Source organism: Triturus cristatus, chromosome 7 (genome assembly GCF_964204655.1).
Source record: "Triturus cristatus chromosome 7, aTriCri1.1, whole genome shotgun sequence".
Lineage (NCBI taxonomy): Eukaryota > Metazoa > Chordata > Amphibia > Caudata > Salamandridae > Triturus > Triturus cristatus.
In genome coordinates, this window is record NC_140590.1 from 1,212,887,799 (window position 1) to 1,212,914,435 (window position 26,637).

Below are 26,637 nucleotides of genomic sequence, written 5' to 3' on the forward strand. Positions count from 1 at the left end.
AGACGCTTCAGTTCGCTCAATTATACCTTCATTACACAACCTGATCAATTCATCCTTAAGTTTTTCTCTTAAAACTAAGGGTACATTTCTTACTTTGTGTACTTTAGGAATAGCATCTACTTTGAAGATAATTTTGTGTTTGAATTTTTTTAACCATCCTAATTTTTCGCTAAACAGTTTGGGAAATGTATTGACCCATTTGGAAGTTGTGCCCGGTGAGGTTAGTAAAACTTGTTGGGGATGATTAGGATTTAACACTATATTGAGTGCTCTCTGCTCTTTCCATCCTAAAAGAGATCTTCCTTTTTTTACTACATATAATTTGGCTGTTGTCTTCCTGTCTAAGAAACACATCTCAGTTTCTATACATCCTAACACAGGAAGCTTTTCACCACAATACCCCTCTAGAACAACGTCAGTGGAATGCAATTCCTCTAAATCACCACCTAAACCTTCCCAAATAGATTTGTCTATAATGGTAAATGGGGAACAAGAGTCTACCCATACATGTACATCTTTGTTTTTGATCTTAATAATACATTTGGGAGGGCGGTAACTATCTTGTTTGTTCGCTTCACATTTGAGGACTTGACTTGATTCAATGACCATAACCTCTACATCATCATTCTCACAAACATCATCGTAGAGCAACTCCTCATTGTGAGGCAGATTATCCTGAGCCACTAAATTAACTGACTTAGATAACATAGAAGGTCCCGCACTCCTACACCATCTTCCAAAATGCCCTAACCTTTTGCATTTGTGACACCTCGTTTTAATTGCAGGACAATAAGTGGCATCTGCTGTTTGTTTAGGGCTGCCACACCTATAACAAAATCTAGGTTTAGATCTAGTATTTTCTTGTTTGTTAACTGATGTGGGTCTGTCCTCTGTTCTTTTAGCATTCCTTTTTATATTGTGCACAGTGTCATCCTCCTGGAGTATTTTTGGGGAAGGAGTATTTAGTTCTTATACATATCTGGACGTGTTCTCCATCCTTTTGGCTGCCGATAATGTTTTGTCTAAAGAAGGATCTTTTAGACCAAGAAGTTTTTCCTGTATTTTTAAATTAGACATTCTATTAATTAGTTGATCCCTAATTAGATCATCCCTCATGTCATTGAATTTAAATGTGGCAGCTAACATTCTCAAATTTGCTACGTATTGTTCAATGGTTTCTCCTGCTGGCTGTACACGTGAAAAGAATTTGTGTCTCTCCACGACAACACTGACTTTTTTTCGAAATTCTCTTCTAAAGCTTTTAACGCAACTTCGTATATGTCAATATTGCTGTCTCCAGAAGATTCACTGTCAGTTAGGCCTGGGCTAAAATTCCGTTCCGGTAGCGGAAATTGCGATAATTTGACATTTTCGCGTTCCGCGGAGAGCGTGAAAATGTCAAAATTTCCGCAATCCGCATTTTACCAGAAATTGTTTGCTTCCTCGCACTGTAAAATAATACATTCTCGCGTGTGCCCGATCGCCTTACCTGAATCCTCACGTTCGCCGACAAGTTTTCCAGATCCGGTCGCGTTCTCCATGAGATGTTGGATTGTTGGTAGCCATTTGCGCTGTCTCGCGACAGTTCGCACCCGCAGTAATGTCATTCGTCGCACGATCTTTCTTCTCGCTATCATGCACTGCGAAACAAGTGAAAACACGATGGCCGCGCCCGTGAGCAACCGCATGGGTAAGTTGGCGAGCCGCGACCAAGCAGAAAATACCGCGAACGGGCGGGAAAAAAACTTCCGCATCTTCGCGATATTTCCGCGTGTTTGCGGAGATTTTTAACATTTTCGCGATAATTTGCTAAAGTGAATTTTGCAAATTCCGCCCACCCCTATTGTCAGTGCTGGCTTCAGTAATGGTGGCTTCCATTGAAGGTAATGTTTTTAAGACATTTCTTCCCTCCAAACCCATAAATTGTTTTAAAATTGCTAATTTCCTTTTTGAAACGTAATCATCACCCCCAATGGCTTCTAAATAAGTTTCAAAAGTTTCTTTCCAGTGTTCCCATAACATGCATGGTTCACCAGGACTTGGTAGAAAAAAAGGTGGTGCAGGAATCACCTGTGAAGACATTGCTCAATTAGAGTAAAATGAAACTTGTAGCGAATTTTCCAATCAAATTTGGGTGATGCTGCGTGCTTAGAAACACTTGTGCCTTAAAGCAAACGAGAGATGAGAAAAGAAAAATAATTACTAAATGTTTCTTTAGTAATTAAAATTAGGGAAAAAAAAATTGTTTTCTAAATGTAAAACACGCATTTGGTGGTGTGCGTGTCACCGTTGAGCATCAACATGTAAATAATACTCTTAAATGAGGTAAGAAAAGCAAAGTTCCTTCTTTTTCTTTTTTTTTTTAAATGGCGGCACGTTTTCTGTGTGGTATGTAGACATGAATGTTAGTCCTTTGTTATTGTTTGTGATCTACCAAAAAATATTAAACATTAGTCTCTTGTTGGTGTTTGTGACACACCCAGAATCCTTTGTGTGTAGGGAATCCCCCAGCGAGAGGAATGGAGTCGGTCGTCCCCAGCGAACGCTTATGCAGAACATAGCGTGAAGAATGCCACACATACGAAAGTCAACAAATCCAGGTACCTGCGCGTTTCGGTCCGAATTAGTTCCACTACAGCCATCCAAGGTATTCGTTTTGTAGGGTTACTTCCTCGTTCGTCGCCAGTTTTGTGAAGAAGGAAACGCACTCTTCTTGTAGGAACAGGATTTATTCAGTAGTAAGGAACAGACCCCTGGGACACAACTGCTCACTGGTCCAACTGCAACTCATCTCTCTCTACATTCTAGTTTACAATCAGATAGATGGTTGCCAAGGAACAGCAGTGTTCCATGTCACCATGAGAAAGCAATAGTAACTAACAGTAATGTGAACTATGCAGAATACAACAGAGAGCATGCCCACCCCTCCAGCCCCTGGCTGGGCGCCATATCACGGTGCATTGCAGTGTTGAAATTGACTCAGGCGGGGAACTCTGGCTGCCTGCTTCCTGTTCCTGTAGGACACAGGAGAGCAGGAGCAGTGAAGACGCGGGACCTGGCCTGAAGGTTTGAATTTTATTTTTATTATGACCTCTCATGCGACCCCCCATGACCCTCTTTCCCCTGTGCCCCAACCACCCGTGAGCAATGCCGGCTGCAGCTGATTGACTCATTCATTTTGTTAGGCACAGGGAGATTACGTGATTTGTCCAGAATCACAGGATGTTGAGCATCCCAGCCAAGACTCGAACCCAGTTCCCCTGCTTTGAGGTTGACTGCTCTAACCATCAGGCCACATTCTCTCTCCAAGCGTTGGTTATAGAAGCAATGCGGTGGTTACGATTGCGATGCACTGACCTGGTTCCTGCAACTGTGGTGATGCGTCTATCCCGTTCTAGCAGCAAGTGATGTGTCAGTTCGGATCGATGCAACTGCATCAATGCGCAGGTTCTAGCAGTTGCATCATTTTGTACTCACTTCCAAGGGCCCTGGACTAGGTTGGCACCACTTGGTAGAGCAGGAATTAGCACCACTTGGTAGAGCAGGAATTATAGCAACCAACGTCCAGGTGCTATTTGGAAGATGAAAGTGAAGTCCTTGATATACCTGGGACTTCAGAAACAGGAATCAAGCCAACACGCGCTTAGAGATTACTTAGGTTCTGGGATGTAGTGATGCAGGTCCAGTCCTTCTAACTCCCAGGCAAGATGCAGCAGGCCAACACAACAGAGCAGATCAGCAAAGTGGCAGTCCCTCCAGCAGCATAGCTGTCCATCTTCCTGGTAGAATGTCCTCAGTTCCAGAAGTGTTCTGAGTTGATGGTGTCGGAGGTTCAGTACTTATACCCAGTTGGGCCTTGGAAGTTGGAGAGATTTCAAAGACATGCATGGAAGTGCAAAGAGTTCCTTCCTTGCCCGCCCTGACTCAGGACTCACTACAGAGGGTATACAACTTTTTGTGTGGGGACAGGACACCGCCCTTTCAGGTGAGAGTGTCAGCTCCTCCCTCCCATCCTGCTCAGGATGACCCATCAGCATGCAGATGGCTACTCAGTCACACCTTCCTTTCCTTTATGTGTGGCAGTCTAGAGGGAATGCAGGAAGCCATCTGTCACCCACTCTAGACGTGTATTCAGAGATAGGCAGAAGGGACAAAATAGTTACAGTAAGAAAATGCCACCTTTCTAAAAGTCGAAAACAAGAACAAGGGACACCCTACTCACAAGGAACCAGGGTAATTGATCAGTAACAGACACAATGGTTCCCGTGGAAAAACTACAAATATCTACATTGATAAAAGTATGCTCAATCGCAATAGAGATGGGTTAGAATGATGCCAAAAGAAGAAGCGACCATATACACCTTTGTTTCGATTTATAATAGTTGTTTAATATATAGAATGGTTATACAAGTTTATACAAAAAAGAAAAACAGTAGTGCGTAGTGTCCCCGGTGTAAATGGAACCTAAAAACAATAGTGACATATTTGTGACATATGTACTAGGTTTCCACAATGTTTTTAAGTTGACCATCCAATAATAAACAATGAAAGCAGCCTATGTATACAATGATCAGAGCTGTTTAAATGGTTCCCTTTGACTATTTGTCGACGACGTTTCGACCCTTTGTGCAATGTAGGGTCTCTTCAGGACCTAAAGGTGTAGGGACATCTGAAAGAGTGGTTGCAAAGCCGCGTGAAAAGTGTGAACCACCGGCAAGGGAAAAAGAAATAGAGGGGAATACTCACACGGGACCCAGCCGGGTGCCCAGTATGGCATCATTCTAACCCTTCTCTATTGCGATTGATCATACTTTTATCAATATAGATATTTGTATTTTTCCACGGGGACCATTGTTTCTCTTACTGACCTTTCTAAAAGTGGCATTTTCAGAATCACAATTTAAAAACCTACTTCACCATAAGTTGTGGCTTTTAAATTGTGGTTCCAGATACATCAAATTTGGGTGTCCCATCTCTTCCCAATTGGAAATTAAACCTATAAATTTTAATAAGGCAATCCCAATGTCATCCTATAGGAGAGATAGGCTTTGCAGTAATGAAAAATGGATTTAACTACCAGGACATGTAAAACAACAAAGTACATCTTCTATTTTTTAAATACACTGCATTCTGCCCATTGACTACCCATGGACTACCTTAGGGGTGACCTATATGTAAGAAAAAATTAAGTTTAGGGCCTGGCAATAGGTTAACTTGCCAGGTCGACATGGCACTTTAAAATTTCAGAAACAGGCTCTGTGATTCCAGGTTGGAGACATGTTTAAAGGCACTTATAAGTAAATTAAATATGCTAATTGTGGATAGGCCAATGTTACCTTATTTTAAGTAAAGAGCACATGCACTTTAGCACTGGTTAAAAATGGTAAAGTGCTCAGATTCCTAAAACTAGCAAAAATAAAGTCAGCAAAACATTGAAGCAAAAAGTCAGGGAAAATCATGTCAAGGATGCCAGGTCTAATGCTATCAGGAAATTCGGGCAAACTATCCAGGTCATCGGAATAGCTTTCAAACAATAGCAACAGGTGCAATGATTATTTATTGAATAGACAATAACAATGTGGTTGAGGTAGCCATACAAGAAAGCTTAATACTAAAACCTCAGAAGGTAATGAAATAGGTTGTTATAGCATCCATGTGTTCGTGTAAACTTGACCATGGTACTGACCATGGTACTAAATCCCAGTGGAGCCTACTCTGGCTGCTGGTGAGGTCAATCAATCAATCAATCAATCAATCAATCAATCAATCAATCAATCAATCAATCAATCAATCAATCAATCAGTTAATTTGTAAAGCCCACTACTTACCCGTAAGGGTTTCAAGGTGCAGGGGGGGTGCTGCTGCTACTGGTCGAAGAGCCAGGTCTTGAGTCGTCTCCTGAAAGTCAGCAGGTCCTCGTTTTGTCGTAGGTTGAGGGGGAGGGTGTTTCAGGTCTTGGCGGCACGGTGGGAGAAGGACCTGCCTCCGGAAGTCGTTCTACAGATGCACGGGACCATGGCCAGGACATGGTCAGCGGAGCGCAGTTTCCTGTTGGGTACGTAGAAGGAGAGTCGACTGTTGAGATAGGCTAGGCCGATTTTGTGAAGTGCCTTGTGTGTGAGGATCAGGAGCTTGAAGGAGATTCTTCTGTCGACGGGGAGCCAGTGCAGGTTTCTCAGGTGGGGGGTGATGTGGTCGTGGCGTGGGATGTCGAGGATCAGGCGTGCAGAGGCGTTCTGGATTCTTTGCAGTCTGTTGATGAGCTTGGACGGGGCTCCAGCGTAGAGGGCATTTCCGTAGTCGAGTCTGCTGCTGACTAGGGCCTGGGTGACTGTTTTCCTCGTGTCTGTCGAGATCCATCTGTAGATCTTGCGGAGCATACGGAGGGTGTTGAAGCAGGTAGAGGAGACTGCGTTGACTTGTTTGGTCATGGTGAGTTTCAAGTCGAGGATGACTCCCAGGTTGCGTGCGTGGTTGGTAGGAGACGGGGGTGTCCCCAGTGATGCGGGCCACCAGGAGTCGTCCCATGCTGAGGGGTTGGGCCTGAGGATGAGGATCTCCATCTTGTCTGAGTTCAGCTTAAGTCGGCTTTCCTTCATCCAGTTGGCGACAGCCAAAGCCTTCATTCCCTGGTGTAGGTTGGATTTGGCGGTGGGGGGTCCTTGGTGAGGGAAAGGATCAGCTGCGTGTCGTCAGCATAGGAGATAATGTTGAGGTCGTGCTGTCGGCCGATGCGTGCGAGTGGTGCCATGTAGACGTTGAACAGCGTCGGGCTGAGGGAGAATCCATGTGGGACGCCGCAGATGATCTCGGAAGCTTCGGACCAGAACGGGGGAGGCAGACTCTCTGAGTTCTGCCGGAGAGGAAGGAGGTGGTCCAGTCCAAGGCCTTGTCTCGGATCCCTGCATCGTGGAGGCGCGTGCGTAGTGTGCGGTGGCAGACGGTGTCGAAGGCGGCGAAGTGCATCTTATCATTAAAAAGACCTGGGCTTGAATTATTATACAACTAGCCAATCCATGCAACATGGATTAATCCATTTTTGGGATACAATTTCTCACATAAAAACAACCATAATTGCACTGGATGTCTCAGGAGTACAAGGAAAATCCACCTGAATGATCCTACTAGATCCTATTGGATGTCGAAAAGGCATTTGACATGGCCTTCTTGCAGTTTTTATGATCAGTGATATGGCCAATGGCTTTAAGTACAATCTGGCACTGTACACCTCACTGGCCACCCAGATTGTGTGTGGAGTAGGCCTGGGTGGAGTTTGTCGAGTTTGGTCACTCTGTTAGCATTGATTTTCAGCGTCTGGTATTTGTCCCGCGCTGTAAAATCAGCATGAATGGCACCATACCCAGCGCAAGACCGCACCATGTGCTGCTTCTTTTCTGTTGCTGGAGTAGATTTTCTACTCAAGTGGCAGTTTTCTCAACACGAATGGAAGGTTTCTCAATACGAGTGGTCGTTACCGTCCACGACCGCCTGCGTTGAGAAATCCGACTGCCCATGTTGAGAAATCTCATCGGCTTTACTTCACCGAGAGCGAGTGAGGAAAAAAAACTCTGCTCTGCGCCGCATAGTTTTTCAGAACCCTGCATGCTCCCTGCAGCGCTAAGGGCGGTAAACACTGCGAAAGGAGCAGAGTTCACAGCCAAGGCATAGTGTGGAGGTGGTTTGTCAGAATCTATTCAGATCAACAGGTGTACCCAGTCAGGCTGCCTCCTCCCACCGCAGCTTTTTGCTGTCAATCTGAATGCATATAACCAAGCTTTTAAACGGACAGTCTCTCACTCTTCCTTTCATCTGAATAAATTAGGTCTCAAAGATTTGGCCTTTGTGGATGGCATCCCTGTTTTGACCACTTCCCCTTGTACTGCCCCAACAGCTATAGAAAAGGTAGCTTGACAGTTTGTTTATCAGTCCGTTTGAAAGCTCAATGCAGATCAAACTCAAGTGGTGACTAATGTCTCTGTTTTAAAATCAGAGCCTCATTGAACTAAATCAGCTACTTACCCGGGCGTACCAATATCTATGAAAATGGAGCATATTCTAAAGCTTAACTGCAACACGTTGGGGCATATTCTCAAGATCGTGTGGTACTTATTGCAAAATTAGCTTAAGGCAACTTCTCACATCGCAGTCCATCGCAGAAAAATAACACCATGTTAACAGTGTATTCTCAACCCTGCGGCACCATGCGATAGTCTCACGATAACACAACAAATGACCACGTTAAAATTAATGCAACACCAAAAAAATGCAAGACACAAAACGTGAAAAAAGCGTCGAAGTCCCAAATCGCGATATAAAAATCAGCGATAACCAGCGACAGCCCTGGAATCCCCACGCGTCATGCAGGAAAATGCACCAGAAAAGCAGAGAAAAGAAACATAAGATGACAATGTACGAGTACAACCTCAAATCTGTGATGTAGAACAAATGTCCACTGTCCGCATCAAAAAGGCATCTCCTCACAAACAGCCACAATGTACATTGTCATGCAGTCCGTATGTAAACTTCGCCAATGCGTAAATATACATGGAACACACAGTGAAACTGCATCTCCCCATTACATTGCAGAGGGACAATCAACACCTCCTGCAGAGCAGACCTTACATCACGTCAGTGAGGTTGTAGATGACCCCCAGGACAACGACTATGACAAACTCCAACGGTACATGGACAGCCTCAAAACGCCACCTCTAGTAGCAGGGCAGCCCAGCACCATTGAGGTGAGCCCACCCCCTGCACAGACCACACAGCAGGAAGCACCCACCAAAACGTCTGGATCCAAGCACCTCACCTAAGAACACATGTCGTACCAACGACATGTGTGAGACCACCAGAAGGAGCTGGCTGAACAGGTGTGGGTGGGGTTCGGCCTCATGGCAGCCAAACCGGATGCCATGCCTGGGTATCTAAGTCCCATTAGGGACCACTTACACTCACTAACGGACACCCACAGTCTGCCCCATGCCCTCCGAAAATCCATGGCTGTCGTCGCTGGAGTCATGACTCGGAGACAACAACAACTGTCCAGTCAGAGTGGCTACAGCGATGGCATCCGTGATTTAGGAAACATAAGGAGGGTCATGGAGAACATGGAGCTTATGCAGACGCAAAGAATGGCTACCACTGCTGCACACAAGAAAGCTGTAGATGGGAACTTCCATGCCCTGCAGATCCTCATCATGGGAGTGCTGCCACAAGACAGTGCGCAGATGAATGTTGCCGCTACTGCTAAATCCACATCTCCTGCCCATGACATGTCAGTGTCACACACCACTGGAGACCAAATACCACCAACCACATGTGAGGCATATGAAACCTCAGAGGATGAAGAGGAGGATGAATCTGCCTCAGTGGTAAGAAGGAGGCAGTAGCACTCATCTCTGCCATATGGCTGGTTACTGTTTGGTTCTGCCTTCTGCATCATGCCCTGGATTAACACCTTCCACTCTCCCCCGATACACACTGTGACACTAACCTTGCACCTCGACATGGACTGACATATATTCTTAGCAAAACAATGACACAGCAATCACACTGCGGACTGGACCCTTCTCCTTCAGAGTAACTTGACTATCCCAAAGGACTCTGGCTGGCCCTCCACGGGGCAACATTGTAAAAGTGTAGTCTGCATGTCCCAAGACTAAGACAGCTTCAACACTACACTGAACGTGAATAATACAAACTAAAACACAGATGTGTCATGTCTATGATAAATCAAGTATGAAAGCCTGGATGAATGTAGGGGCAGTGATTCCCCCTCAAGTCCATGTTGCTCATTTCGTGGTACTTGGGTCACAGGGTGCATCCCTGCATCATGGTGGTATATCAGACCCCAAAAGAAGGCCTGTTGTCAACTGTAGGTCACAAATGACAGCCTCTGTGCAATCATGTTTGACACACATGAAACGCTGATGAGTGGGATTCTGTACTATCTTTGACACACAGAAATGGTATTTCGAAAACGTGACACCCCAAACTGCCTCTCTGTACAGAGGTGACACACACACCATCATATTTCAAATAATGAGACTGTTAGCACTACATGTTGCACTTACACCTGTCAGAGTGACGCGCCTGTACAGAAGAGTGACATGCACACAGGGAATATGTGTTGGAAGGATTTTATTTGCACATGCTGTGCCTGTAGTCATTATGGATAGTCCCATGATTGCTAAGGACTCTGACAATGTGACGTGCTCATTAGAAGAAATTGGCAATGATGGTGTTTCTACGGGCTATTCCTGCTGCAGCTGCAGTGGGGTGTGGTCCACCTGCCTCATCTTCCTCATAATCGTTCGGTGCATCTCGTATCCATGGGGTATTGGTGCGTACACATATGTTGTGCAACACACAACATGCAACGATCATCTTGCACACAATGTCTGGGCTGTAAAGGAGCCTTCCAAATGTGATGTCCAGGCACCTGAAACGTGACTTCAACATGCCAAATGTGCGTTCCACAATGCCCCTGGTGTGTTTGTGGGCACAATTGTACTGCCTCTGGGCCTGTGTGTTCGGGGCTCAGCGGGGGGTCATCATCCAAGGGCAGAGTGCATATCCTTGATCACCTGTGACCATGCAGAGAGACATGAATCAATAGTTGGTTCTGCATGATTTGTAGGCAGGCTCACTGGTTCATAGGTGTGTGATATGTGTGACTTAGTGATTCTTCTTTACCATGTACTGCTTGTAGCAAATGAGCGGCATCAGTGTGTATTACATAGCCTCACTGCTGCTCCTCTCTCCCCCGAGCCTATTTACTAGTGTGCGCTGCACGGTTGCATCACTTGCACTCCTAGGACACATCATTACCCTGCCTGTTTGCGCATGTCCACAAGCCTGACAATGACACTGTGATGTTGTGCATTCAAGGTGGGTGGCTATGTGTGTGTAGGCCCATGGTAAGTATAAGGCGGACACAGATGTAGAGTTCATGGCTGGCTGAACTCGCAATGCGGTTGGGGGTAGACCTTAGGCTCATGCTGCGGTAATAGCGACACACACACAGCAGTTGCATGTATGATCCCTGACCCCGAGCGTGTTTGTGCTTCCTCATTTACACCTTCGTCCGAGCCCGCACTCCGAGGGCATGCTTCATTGCAACATTGGCCATTGCGGGACGGGTGGCACCGACACTACGACAGAGACACACGCATTAGCTGTTCCATGGTAAGGCCAAAACATAATCATGCCCAGAGCCCCGGGTGGATGAACCACACCCCATGCTGGACTGTAGTATGCCAGTCCACTCTGCTTACGCTTATAGGGGGCGGCGACACAGCTACATACCCCACTGCCTAAGGGGACATGATTGCGTCCGCTGTACACAGCACAATGTCATGTGGTAGGGACCAGGGCCCTCATGCATACATAATGACCACACGGACACACTCATATAGCTTGTGGAACTGGCTACCGGCACATGCGCCCGGCCCCTTTTATTGCCAGGGTCACATGTCCAGTGACGCCTGTACTGGATCGGTGTGGGGTGTCAGCCAGCCCTCAGGGAGTGGTTGGTGCTGGCAAGTACTACAACAGTGACCAGACAATCAGAAGTTCAAAGTTCAAACAGCAAGGGTCCCTGACTTGAGCAGCACAGAGTTTGTGGCACCAGAGCTGGAAGGGTATGCAGTCTGCGATGAGGCCTGTGCACTGAACTCTGCCATGATTAAATCAATGCTCAGATCCAAATGTTTGACCTACTTGACCACAGTGTAGGCCGGAGGCAGCGGTCAGCATGGGCCCACAGCCACATGACGTTGGGATGCTATACACAGAGTTGCTGGCACCAGATCGAAGGGAGTACAGTGAAATAAAGAATGCCATCAATATATGACCTCGGATATCATGAAATCAATTCTCAGTTCCAGATGTGTGACCTACTGGACCACAGTGTGGGCCGGAGGCAGCGGTCAGCGAGGGCACACAGCCACGTGTCATTGGCTTGTGATGCACAGAGTTTGTGGAACCAGAGCAGTTGGTGGTGTTCGATCACCTCCGTAACGATGATCCTTTTTTCAATCCGGACTGAATCGTGTCTTCCTCTTCCTCCTCTCCTTGCATACAATGATATGAACTCTGCCATGAAGAAATCAAGACTCAGTTCCAAATGTGTGACCTACTCCAACGCAGTGTAGGCCGAAGGCAGTAGTCAGAAAGGGACCACAGACAGGAATAGTTTGAATGCTATGTACAGAGTTGGTGGCACCACATCAAAGGGAGTACAGTGAGATACAATCTGCCATTAAATATGTGCCATTGTGTAATCAAGACTCAGTTCCACATGTGTGCCCACTTGAACGCAGGGTAGGCCGGTTGAATATGTCAACGTGAAAGGAGTGCTGGGGGCCTGTGTCGCGGAGGCCGTGATGGTGTGAGGAGGCTGCCAAGCTCGCAGGCCTGGGTCTTGGAGCTTGCACAGGCACGTGGTGGGCCCTCTTCGATACACACCGGTGTCAGCAGGTGAGCGGTGTGGCCTGGTTGAGCAGGGGCAGCCAAGACGGGTTTGGGGACCTGTGGCCTGGGGTGCAGCAGGCACACATGATCGCAGGCACCGCCGCTCACGACGTCGGCATCATGGTGGGCTGTGAGACGCCGCACTGGCAGACATGTTGGCCATTGCGGAAGAGAACCACGCCCAGAGCAACGGGCTTTTTATTCACACTCCTACGCTTGCCTGGTGTATGCCGGGCCAACCCACTCCACTCATGCTTACAGGGGGGACGTAACAAGCTACATTTCCGCGATCTTCCCGACTTCCTGGGTAACATGGTTGCGTACACTGTTCACTACACTCCAGACACCAGCAGTATATGTCGACATGGACATGTCTGTGGTCTGCATACTGCAGTCTCACCAGCACATCCACGCCACACTTGGCATTGTGTACATTCTCATTCATGGGTCACTTGCCTCCTTCGCACATGCCTGGTTCCCACCTCTCCACACAATCTGCTAATGTGTGGCTGAGGTGCCATGCCATTGATGGCTTGTGTTAATCAAAACAGGACGCACTGTTCCAGATGAGGGGTACAGGTAGTCACCCACTCGATGAATAGTAAGAAAGAGGTATAAGTGATCCTAGGCTTTATGAGGCCCAAGTGTGAGAGGAAAGAGCAAGTCTTGTCTCTTGATGCCCTCACACACCCCGAAGGATGTCATGCTTCATCATTGGGTGTTTTGCTCCTCGTCGGCCGGCGCTGCAATGCCCTACGGGTCCCCAGAAGGGTCACTTTAGCAGAAATCTTTTGAGAAGAAACGCCGTATGGTGCATGCAGGTGTGTGGTGTGGGTCCTCTAAAAGGGTGCAGTGGTGCATGCAGAGTGAGTCTAAAACTGCCTAAGGGTTGCCCAAAGAGCAATTTTTAATGAAGAGGGGCACCCTTGGCAGACTAAAAGACCCATAGGTCAAGCGTTACCTATGTAGGCTTAATGGGCCCTAGGTAACTAAAGAGGTCGACATGTTTCGCACCTATGTGGTCCAAACAAATCCGTGGCGCGTCTTCAGGACCAATCAAACAGTTTAAATAAAGTGTGGTGCAGGTGAAAAGTGAATCAAGGGTTACTACCCTCAGTGGGTATCTGGGCGTGCACGGTAACAGTGTACCCTGTAGTCTAACTGCTACAACTAGTTAGATATTAGCCGCTCCAGGATACCACGTAGGCGAAAAATGACAAGAAAGAAAAAGAAAAGACGTCAAAGCTCTAGGAAGGGAATGTCGACATTTCCCCAGAGTTTGTCCTCAATTTCCGCATAGAAAGAAATAACTAAGTACGAGCTAGACATGGATTATAAAGTGCCTTTCCAAGAGCGGATGGGATGCGGGGTCTCAACTTTGAGTGATGAGAGGGTACCACACACGTCATGGAGTCAGGGAAGCCTTAGCGTATGCGGTCCCACAGACCCTCAAGGAGTCACCCGCATGTCCCAACATTCTTCTGTTCAAAACCCCAATGATAATATCACCAGGCCGAGCATCACTATTTCACTGGCGTGCTAAGTGGCATGCCTAACAGGGTGACTATTGTCGGGGAAAGGTAGCCCTCCTCTGTTGTAGCCACAGTATCTCACCGTTGGGAACAGTGACCATGTCACATACAATCTTACCTATAAATGAAGGGAGAGTTGCTCCATAGGCTAGAAGGAGTTGAACGCCCACACCTTACCAGGCTCGACAGGAAATGACATAATGTAAACACACTCGTCAGTATCATCTAGCGTTATAACATAACAGTGCGGTCTATATTGTTTAGCATAAACATGCTCCACGAGTTCCCTACGGCGTGGTCTTACTTACAGTTTTGCTCAGGTGCTGGCTCGAGTGCACCTACCCCATCCATACTCCGGCAGTGCCGCTATTTGTAATCCGGCTAATTGGTTGTGGCGGTGTCTTCTTCCGGTACGATCGGCAAGTATCAGATTCAGCTGTGTATTGCGTGTGCTGGTGCTCTCTTGCGCCTGCGTGTTGTCGAGACTCTGTGTTCCCGTGCATGCGCTGTACCTACTGTGCCAGGTCATCATAGCAACACGCGACATTCCCACCATGTCAGCGCGATCAGATTTTGCACGTTAGTGAGTGTATGTTCTCTAAAACTTTATTCCGTGGGAACACTCATGAATTGATTGTGGTCCAAAAGTTCAATAAAGAAAAATGTGTATGCTATATATTGGTCACCCGTAGTAGTGCGTTCGTAAGTGTATGTTTGCTTATGTGTTTTCAGAGGGAACCCTGATGGATCTGGTTTGATCGTGTTCCAGGGATTACTAAAGAAATATTATGTATGCTGTATACTGGTCATTGTTAGGGGGTCGATGATAGCCATCTGTATGAGCTCTCATGTAGGTGAAGGGTTGTCATCTATGGCACTTTGTTATGGACCTATCTGTCATAGAGGTTCTAACACCATGTCCCTAAATCCAAGTGAGAGGGGGTGGCGGGAACAGTTGTTTGAGGGATGCGAATTTGTAAGATGTGGTGTGGGTTGTACGGATCATATAGATATCACCCCATTTTCTTGATCTCAAGTTTGTTCAACAGACGGGGATGTTAATGGTTGTTGGTTATTAAACCAATGTGATAAACAAGGGTAGTCATGTGTTTCTGGACTTACAATGTCAATGGGCATATAGGTTCAAAGTTCTGCCCAGGGTATCTTGTCATTGAGACCGTGTTCATGTGTCTGCAGACGGTGTACCCAACGTTGTTCTCGACGGAGTAAAGATGTGTTGTTCCACATATGGTTGCTCTCCAGTATTGTCCATTGTATTTCGTCACAGGAATGGCCTTTGCCAATGTAATGGTTCATCATTCTTGTCGCCGTACGGCCCCGTCTGATCGTGCTTCTGTGTTCACTGATCCTGACTTTAACGGTCCGGATAGTCATCCCTATGTATCTCAGTGAACATGGGCAGGTGATAAGGTAGACACAGTTTTTGGTGTTGCAGTTCGTGTGTCTACGCTGTTGCCATGTAAAGTCATCCAGGTTGAGGGTTTTGGTATGCCATGTGAATGAACATGCACTGCATGTACCACAAGGGAAATGGCCTTTCACTGGTGGAAGATTCCACAAAGTTGACTCCTGGGAGTTTTTCTTGACTCGTGGTCTGGTGTTGATCAGTTGGTCCGGTAGATTTGTGGTTCTGTTGAATGCAAAACGTGGTCGTTCCATATTCAGGGTGCCAGTTTTCAGGATCTTCCAATTGCGGTTTACGATGTTCTTGATTTTGTTAGACATAGGTGTGAAGGTTGTCACACATGTAATGATATTATCCGGTTCTTTTTGCCTTGTCTCTAGGAGTGCCTGTCGATTATTGTTTCTGGCTCGTTTCCTTGTTGATGGCCTGTGTACATGGCTAACCAAGATTACCACAGTAAGTTGTGCTGTCGAGTCTGGTAGGTGGGCATGTTATTTGGCATGTTGTATATGAGTTTGTAACGTGTGCATTCCCCGAGTAGTGAGTTGCATGATTGTGGTGTTGAGGTATGTGGTGTGTGCATTTGGTACTTACCAATGAGCAATGCATTTGCATAGGTGCCAGCCTCAAAGTGCTGGTTGATGATGGACTGTCGGAAGATGAAGGAATCATGCACACTGTCTGGGTAGTTGGCGACGACTTTGGTTAAGAGTCCACGGTGGTCCACTATTGCCTGCACATTGATGGAATGCATGTGCTTCCTGTTGCTGTAATTGTGTGTAGTGGCGGCAGGAGGCACAAGGAGTACAGGTGTGCAGTCGATTGCCCCCAACAAGTGCGGGAAGCCAGCTATGGCGTAGAAGCCTTGCTTGGTCTCCAGCTGGTCCTGCGCAGTGTGTGGGAAGTAAAGCTGCTGGGGTACTAAGCTGATGATGGCATCCAGGACAGGTGTGAGGAATTTGGATAGGGCTGGCTGTGAGACTCCTCCGACTATGGCAGTTATTGTTTGGAAGGTCCCAGAGGGCAACAGGTGCAGCACAGCCAGCAGCTTTGTCTGTGGAGGGATGTTGGTTGTCCGCTGTGTTGGTACCGCCAGCCTGTGGGCAATGATGGTCAGGATGCAGAGGATGGCTCACATCACAATGGCAATAATCAAAACTCAACACTTCTCCTGGTGCAAAAACACTGCATCTGCATCTTAGCCCACTTCTGACCGGGGGATTCACAGCCGGGGTTCAGAGCTCAGTAACCAAGTTGTCCCGAAATAGACGTGTCAGTCCTCGTTCGGATTCCAAAATCCCACCCTCAGTTTTATGATCTCAAAACACACTAGAAGGTTTGGGGAAGACCTTCCCGCGTCTGAGGAATCTTACCAGAACTGGCCAGGTTCCAAGCAAGCATTCCCATGGCAGGAAGGAGTTTTCACGTTACCTCTACATTCTCGCATCTTCCAGCCTTTAATTTGACGAAGCGAACACAGCCTTCCAGGGTACATAAGCAATTTCTCACAAAAACAGAAGGACCTTGAACATGAATAACCCAAACAACTTGCAAGCACTGTTGTGCATGCAGAAAAGCTGAAGCAAGGCAGAGTCAGGAAAAAGGATGACATGAGGCCATGTCAAAGCCAATAGTAAGAACTTCATAATTTTCATTAATGTGCAACACAATGAACCTCTCTGCACCACTGCCTATGGCATCACATACTTCATCTCTCAATGTCCTATACCATCACTGCCCACAACACTGCACTTCGAGACCAAAAAGTACATTCCACAACTCTCTCTCCCTCTCATGCCTTCAAATGCACATCCCACATGTTCTGTTCTTGGCAAGGCTGTCCTACTCCATGGCAGCTCCCACTGAAAGACAGTAAGATTACAAGAAAGAAACTTGTAAGAGAAGCAAGGCATTTGCAAGACATCGTACATTAAGGCTAGGATAAAATAACACACTAAAGTCACTTCATGTTTATGATATCAGTTCATTATTATTGGTAGGTCTGTCTGGTTTGTTCAGCCACAGGATGTCAGCTTGCACCGTCTGGTGAACACTCCAGGGTTGGGGAGGGGAGGGGTCCCACACGGGGCACACAGACAGGGACATAAGGCACACCAACACATATCAGTATGATGTCCTGGAAAAGAAACAAGCATCACTCTTCTTGCAAAAAACATTTTTCAAAAAGCGCACATTTTCCTTTCTCTGTTTTGAGTCTGTAGGGGGCATAATATTATCATTCCTGTCTCTGCTGGCTTTGGGGAATTATCGGAGAATTCTACCCACACTTTAGCCTCTGAATTCTTGGTATTGGAGTGAAACTCTCCTTTTTCCTGCACAGTAAGAAGGGCTGGGGCAGTCTCCTTCCTGACTATTTTTCCACTCACTGCTGAATACGTGCTCCCTGTATCAATTGGCAGAAGCCCAAGGCAATGCATCTGGTCTGTCTGCTCTGGTAATTTTCCTTTCTTCAACTCGCCCTTTACCTTCTGTGGGACTGGTTTGTGCTGTGCATCCTGACACAGAGAAATTATAGTTCTAGGTAAGTCTAAGGGGATATGCATCCCTTCATTCTCTGCCCACCTGTTTGTATGGCCTTTCTCTCCTAGGTGCTCGTATTTAGTCATGTACACCAAATCTGAATCGTGTGTCTCCACCTCTGTCTCCAAGATTTTTGACTTTTCATCTGTAAGGGAATTAAAGGTTACAATCTGCCACCTCACTGGGAAATCCTGTGTCTCAAACACCACCTCTGGGACCTGCACCAACTGTTCATGCTAAACTGCAGTTTCTGTCTGTATATGTCACTTAATAACATTTGCTTCCTTCCATTGACAAATCGCATTATGTCTTATTGTCTTCTGCCCAGGGTCTTTCAATGCGCAAAAGCACAAAAGCATCTGTATTTTTCCGGGATCTGAAAATGTTTCAGTTAATAAGTTTAAAAGTATATTCTTCTTTCCCTGTTCTTCACAGTAACTAAAAATAACACACCGCTCCTGAACTGGCACACATGATACAGTGTCTCCTTTCTGAATTGACCACTCTTTTAAAACATACTACACAGTCTGTTGTGCAGATTCAAAAGCACATTGCTGCATTTCCTTTTTCAAAATAGCGCTTTTCTATGTAGAGCAAGATTCATCATTCACTGGTATGTCTGATTTATACCTGCCACCAACGATCGCTAATTCTAACAGGTTTATCTTCCTGCATGTGTACATTTTCTCGGTTCAAATTAATTTCTGGCTGAGGAACATCCTTAAAAAAAAAAATTAAGACCTCTTGGGAGACCTGCAGATTAACTGGCAACATCTCTCAGTTCCCATTTTTCACATATGACTCACCCTGCTGGCTATCTAAACAGCCGGTCAAAACAAACAGCTTCGGAGCTTGGTACATGTTTAACTCTTTTTTCACAGATTTGTTTTCAAACTGAGCGTCAGCCAACTCCCGTCTCAGCTCACTACATTTTTTTCCCAAATGTTCAAATGTTTGATACATGCTAAACAATGCATTCAACATGACACCACTGTTTCTGTCTGAAATACCAAGTTGTTGTCCCTCTTTAGGAGAGACAATTTCCCTCTCAAATAACTCAGTTGGTATCTGGGACTCTGCAACTGAAAACATAGGCATTTTAGAGAGCATTTTCCCTTTTAATTTTCTTTTCGAATCCTGTTCGTGACGCCAATTTGTCTTGCTACCGCCTCTCAGATAATACAGCTCCCACACGTTGGCCCAACATACATGAGGCGAAGCAGGAGACAATGATGCCACACTTATTACCTGATGGACAGGTGCGAGAGGGTTTTACTGCTGCAGCCAGGATGTCATGCATTCCCCGGGATGGTGTATGCAGCACTGGTGTCATCCTGTCAGCAGCTGTGATGAGACATACATGTCCATATTTCAGTACAACAGATGGTAGCTATGAGCTAACATGTCATTCTCAATGACCATTGACAGGATAATCCAGGACAATGTGCAGCATTTTTACCTAATGGACTTTACATGTGGGACCCTGCTCACATGCAGCGGTTGCCAGCTGTTACCTCCACACAGCACTGACATCAATAAGATGACACATCAACAGACAAACTTGTATGAGAAGGTTACTCATATTTCAAGGAAGGGGATAAATGACCAGGACTACTCCGCATTACACTGATTACACCTTCACCATTAAGACTAACAGGTTTCATGAGTATAATGTTGTCTGTTGACAAGTCAAAAGGAGTTCATGTGTGAGATGTGCAATAGTCAGGTACATAATGTGGCTCATTTGTGCTTCCCTACCCACAAAGTCACAAAGCTAATTTTTCAATGAGAAAACACACATTTCTTATGTCCATCCTTTGAGTCTCCTCTGTTTGCATACTCTATTTCAAACATCATGGTAGTACTTAGCTGACAACGGATGGTATCTTGTACAGCAGGCATCCTAACCTCATATGTCAACCACTCACCTATATATGTGAATACAGTAGAAGGGGAGGCAAGCAGAATGCAACATTTGGCTATGATCCCACATTGTGGCTAAGTTGAGAAGATTTGATGCTTTCCGCCTGCACTGGATTAGCGTGTTGCTTTTCAGCCAAGTGATTTGAAAATGTAACTGCATGAAGATTCACCTTAGCAGCCCATACACCCATCTCAAAGGAACACAACTGGCATCAGTGTGAGCCTCATCCATACCAATTTCAATATGATTTTACCATTGATATTTTGCTAAGGAGTTTTCATATCATTGTATTGCAAGCCATTTGTGTTTTGGACACTTCATATGACACATTGTACTATTTTATGTCCATCTGCACTCACTTGGCATACATTTTGTGCCATCCTTTCATTAGCCACCAAGGTCTGATCTGGTATGTGGTTAAATGCCATATGTGAGCATATTGTGATGCAGGACAACAGTGTTGTACAACACATACAAAATACGGTGGAGATTAAAGTCACATTTTATGAGCATTCAGATACATTATTCTTGGGTTTACTTACCATGGCCCAGCACCGGCCCAGTGTGTGGTCCCTGACCAAATGTCATAGCCAACCTTGTAGCAGAAGTGAGTCTTTGAATCTGGGAGGACCTCATTGTACCTACAATGATAAGTGTGCTTGCAACTTTACATTTCTGCTGACACATGTAATACACTCAATTTCAGGCCCAAAGGATAAGCACAAGCAGTTGTGGGCAGCACCCTTGCAGAAGTGTGTAGCACTTAATATCATGAGTGATCCCACACATAACTTATAATGGGCCCACTACCTAGAAGCGACGTCTATCAAAATGACATGACTATGAATTCTGAAGTAAGGTCCACTATCGTGTTTTGTTGATGGCCAACAAACAAGCCATCCAATGAAAAAAGTACATGACCAGCTGGGTGGACTAGGCGATTTCATATATAGTGAAAACATTCTAAGTTGGACTGCGGATGCATTGTCAATACTACTGACAATAGTATCTCACTTCTTGTTCATCATTGTCATATTTGTTAACATCGGATTTCTTGATTAGGTCTAAAGAAACAATTACAATATAGTGGGGACCCTCTTTTGACTTGTTGTGGCACTCGATTCCAGGATTGAGTTCCCAGATCTGGGACTGTTGGTGGAATACATGTTATGTTCCACAATTACAAAGGTATGATGAGCTAAGACATATTATATTTTGTATTTCGCTATTCACAAATGTAATTTGCTAAAGGTGAATGGCCATTGACAACTCCAATAGTTAAGCTAGTTTTTCATCTCTGGTTACCTTTCATATTTGGGCACTATATGTCCCTCTGTTGTCTCATGACAATGTATGCATTTTGACCATCTCCTGACCAGTTTGACTTACCAGTTAGTGAGGGTTTTATGCCTTGATCTGGATGATGTTGTTTCCTCCCAGAAGATGCAGGGACCTCTGCTACTGCGGTTGTCTGTGCTCTGACTTGAATGTGTCAATAGGTGAGAAGAGAGAAAAGTAACCAAATGGGAAATGTACATGTGAAACTTGTCAGGCATTTCCCCATATCGTCTGCATGCTAACAGTGTTGCGAAGTACTGCTGCAGACGGGGCAGGTAGGAGCATTGGGGCGTTGGGGATGTAATGGCGTGGCAGGGTGGGAAATGAACAACGGAATATGTGAATGACATATTTTGAGCTGGAGATTCTCTCACCTTCTGCTTTGTGATTTTGGCTGGCACAGGGTGAGTTACTTTTTGGATAATTTGGGGCAGATTTACAAGACCCTTGCGACACATTTATGCTGCTGTTGCGTCACGTCTGTGATGCAGCGGCGGCATAAACCATGTGCCATGTAGTGACTTATTTACAACGTGACGCATCTAGGGAGATGTGTCACGTTGTAAAGCCCTGTGCAACATTAAACCTGTGTCAGGTTTACTGTAAGCAGGGTGGGCGTTACGTCAGGAAAAGTCTCGGAAAAGTGACGCAGTGAAATCTACAAGATTTCACTGCGTCACTTTTCAGAGGCCTCTGCGACAAAACCTTACGCCTGCTTGAAGCAGACATAAGGAGTGGCGCAGCACGTTAGGTATGGGCGGTCCCTGAACATTGTTAGAGTTGCGTCGCACTTGCGACACGACTCCAGCAAAGCGCTGCCCTTACACCATCAGATGTGACACGCATCTGTCTATCCCTGCGCCATGGTGTGCCGCATTGTAAATGCGATGCATCCGTGATGGCGCAAGGGTAGAATTGCGTGTCGCATCGGTACTGGCGCATCCCTGCTAATATGGCATGGTGAGCAAAAAAATGATGAATTTAGGCCCAGATCTCTGTACTGGGGCGAATGTATGACATTGTTCTGCACTCTGTCCATCAACTGTTGTTTTTGCATTTGTCAACCCGAGTGGGATGGGTATGCCCAGACATGGGTCTGTGCTCTCTATGTCACTGGAATCAACCTATCCTGGCTGAAGAGGGGTGAAACCCCAAAACCGGTCCTAGGATGCTTGTTTCTAGTCCAGGGAGGACCTGGCTTGGCAGTTCGGGCTGGACTGTTCCCATGAGGCTCAGGGTCAAGACTGATTTGCATATGGCTGGGTTCAAACTGGAATGGCATGGTGAGTAAAAAAAGAATGGATTTAGGCCCGGATCTCTGTACTGGGGTGAATGTATGACATTGTTCTGCATTCTGTCCATCAACTGTTGTTTTTGCATTTGTCACCTCGAGTGAGATGGGTGTGCCCAGACGTGGGTCCCGTGCTCTCCATGCCACTGGAATCAAGCTACCCTGGCTGAAGAGGAGTGAAACCCCGAAACCGGTCCTAGGAGGCTTGTTTCCAGTCCAGGGAGGACCTGGCTTGGCAGTTCGGGCTGGACTGATCCCATGAGGCACAGGGTCAAGACTGATTTGCATATGGCTGGGTTCAAACTGGAATGGCATGGTGAGCAAAAAAAGATGGATTTAGGCCCAGATCTCTGTATATGGGTGAATGTATGACATTGTTCTGCATTCTGTCCATCAACTGTTGTCTTTGCATTTGTCACCCCGAGTTGGACGGGTATGCCCAGACGTGGGTCCCGTGCTCTCCATGCCACTGGAATCAAGCTATCCTGGCTGAACAGGGGTGAAACACCGAAACCAGTCCTAGGATGCTTGTTTCCAGTCCAGGGAGGACCTAGCTTGGCAGTTCGAGCTGGACTATTCCCATGAGGCACAGGGTCAAGACTGATTTGCATATGGCTGGGTTCAAACTGGAATGGCGTGGTGAGCAAAAAAACAATGAATTGAGGCCCAGATCTCTGTACTGGGGTGAATGTATGACATTGTTCTGCATTCTGTCCATCAACTGTTGTTTTTGCATCCCCAGCAGGGATGCCCCAGTCCTTGTAAATCTGCTCCCTTGTATTTTCCCATTTCAGTTGTCAGTTGATTTTCACATGCTCCGCAACCTTACGTTTTTGACTGACTCAGCCACATCTGGATAAGTGTAAAGGGCACTTACTCAATTGCTACTTAGCAGGGTTAGGTATATACAGGAGCAGTACTGGGCCCATGTTTTCAATAGTGGGAGAGGGTTTTGCCATTTCTAATACAAAGGATTCTGGGACTTGTGGTGCAACATACAGAGGGTAACACATGAGTCTCTGACTGACTATATTTTTATGTAGCCTTTGGACAACTTTCTTACTCACAATGGCAGTGCAACACAGACAATCTTTTCATATACTTATTCTTGTCATCCCATTTTCCTGGTACCACGTTGCGGACATCACTCACAGGCTGCCCAAAAAGCATGTGGGGCTGGATTTTGGTGAGGATATCATCCTCTAGTGGGGTGAGACGGAGGTGGGGTCCAGAGTGTGGGGCAGGGAGTATCCTGTTCAACTTGACCCTGGAGTACTTCTCCTTCACCCTCTTTTTTCATCCTGCCACTTATTCTTGATGTCCCGGACTGTGCACCTCTTCGCCCCCAATGTTGTGACAGCAGTGGCTAAATGCTGCCATAGAGATGCCTTCTGTGTGCCACTAGTGCAGTAAGGTGGGAGATCATATAGGCGTTTGTGGTGCCTCACTATGAAGTCCACAACCATGGTGGTCTCCTCAGTTGTAAAGTTCTTCTTCCTCCTCATTTGTTACATTTTCCTCTGGCGAAGTACTGCGATTGAAAACATGAACCCTCTGTGGCCAAACCTGTTCCTTCAATGTGTGCTGCTTTTATATGTTTTGTGGTGCTGGTCTTGCAGTTAGTGTTAATTGACTTCAGCTGGAACGTGGTGGGGGATGGTAGGCACTTGAAACGATCATCAGGCCAAAATGGAGGTATTCCATCCCAAAATCGGGAATTCCGGCCTCGGAAGCGTATATTCCGGCTCAGAAGCGGAAATTCCGGCACAAAAGCAGAGAATCCAGCTCGGGTGCGTAATTCCCGCTCCGGGTGTGGGAATTCCAGCCTGAGTGCGGACGTAAAGTTAGTAGTCGTAAATCCATTCTGTGAATACCAAAAGTCGTAAGAGCATTCTGTGAATACCAAAAGTAGTAAGCGCATTCTGTGAATACTTAAATGGTAATAAGTTTAGGATTTTGTCCTAAGTTAGTTCTGTGAATCAGGCCCATAGTGTCTCTTCGTAGTGCTGTGCCAGTACACTCGGTGTATGGCAACTGGGGTGCGCAAGCCGGAAAATTGTGCATGTCTGTGCAGGTATACCCCAACTAAACAAGTGAACTACCCCCCCCACTTCAGCGGCTCCAACTAGCCAAAGGTATCCCCAACAATTAGGAAACATACACCATTGCGACACTGACAATTCTAGAAAGAAGGAATACAAGAAAATTACAGCACACTGTGCTGAACTCATCTAGGGTGCCTTTCGCGGGGGTCGCCAGTGGCCCAATCTCCCTCCAGGTGGGTGGAGGTGGCCGGGTTCAGAGGCATAATCACAACCCTTCCCCACCTGCTGCAGCTTACAATGGTCTATGGAGTTATATAGTGTTTCCCGTTTTACTGGTAGGACAGGCCCATGGTCGTATTAGAAGTGTTTCAGGACTACTGTATCTACAGTTTTGCCCATTGTTCAGATCCTATATTCAGGCTTCTCTATCTTCGACATCTGAACTGTTGCACGTTGGGCAGTATCTTTTTCAGGTAGTCTTTGGCCGCCTTGGGTGGTGCAAAAATGTGCAGCTTGCCGTGATGTTCCACACGCAGACGTGCCGGATACAACATGGCAGAAATCGAGATATTTGCCTTTTGCAGCTGCTTGACAGGCAGAAATTCTCTTTGTTCAGCCTGTACTGTAGCCGTGAAGTCCAGATAGAAAGAAACCTGATTTCCCTGGTATTGCACCACTCCTTTGTCTATGGCTAGCCTGAGGACTGTAGCTCTGTCCCGATAATTCAGTAGCTTCACTATAATCGGGCATGTGGGAGTCCCTGGTGGCGAGCACGCTGCGAGCGAGCAATGTGCCCTCTCCACTACCAGTCGCGCAGACAAGTTGTCGGCTCCGAACAATGCCTTCAGCATTTCTTCAATGTAGATCTCCATTTTGCCAGGAGTGGTGAACTTTGGCACACCAATAATGCATAGATTATTACGGCGGGAGAGAGCGCTTCGAGATCTTCGTTCTTTGCTTGTATGATTGCCAGGACACGCTCCATATTCAAACTCTTTGAGTTCACCGTTTGCAATTCGTCCTCCGCTGTGGAGATTCTTTGTTCCGTCTCCGCAATGCGCACAGACTGCTTATCCATTTTCGCCACCATATTGTCTATCCGTAGATTAAAGGCGTCAATTTTGCCTTTAATGGATTGCAAGCAATTTTGCATAGCCAGCAGTGTTGTTTCGAGAATGCTGCTCTCCTTGGTCCCCGTGGGTTGCCCCTCTGACGTGCCTGCTTCAGACAGCTGTTTTGTGGAACCTCGTGGTTTGAATGTGAGCCTGGCTTGTGTTTTATCTGCTTTACCCATGGTTGTGGCTGCCCTATGCACCACAGCTGTTCACAATGATTGGTACAGTTCTATCTGGTCCCGCTCTCCTTTTCCCAGGTGCTTGGCTGCTGGTTTGTAATTGCTACCGAGGACCGGAGTTGACCCCCTGGCGGTAGACAGGAGTACAGGCCCGGTATCATGAAGCAACCTCACTGTAGAAGTGCATAGCCTGGATAGTGATGATATGTTTTAATGTGTTTATTAGCCACAGTTGTGGTAATCAGTGCCCCCTAAGGTGTCCTGCTTTGCTTGAGGGCAGACTCTTACACTGCACACCCCATGAAGCACTGCGCGATCAAGGCCCCAGAACTGTAGCTTTGCTCAAGGTGTTGGGCCTTTTCTCCCATGTGCTCCAAAGCTGGCTCGCCCATATTGTACCTCTACTGCCGGCTCTGTTATATAACTATGAGACATGAATGTCTCGCCGAGTCCCAGCCCTCAGTCAGATTCAGCCTGCCAACTAAGGGCCTAGACCTCAGACCGACACCACCGTCTCGATTTTGCAGTGTCAGCCTCTCCAGCAGTCAGGCCGCTGTCGCGCTGTCGCGCTGTGGGGGAGGGGTGCTCTCATCCACACACTTGCTCCCCCACCACAATTAGCCGCGCGTCTCCACTCACAAGTTCTTCGCCAAAGTTCACTTCAGCAGCATGCCTGTAGATATGGGCTCAGCATCTCTTTCCCCTCCAGAAACGGGCCCAATCTCCAGCCACGCCGCAGCTAGTTCTCTGCAACGTCACCTCACAACAGCTC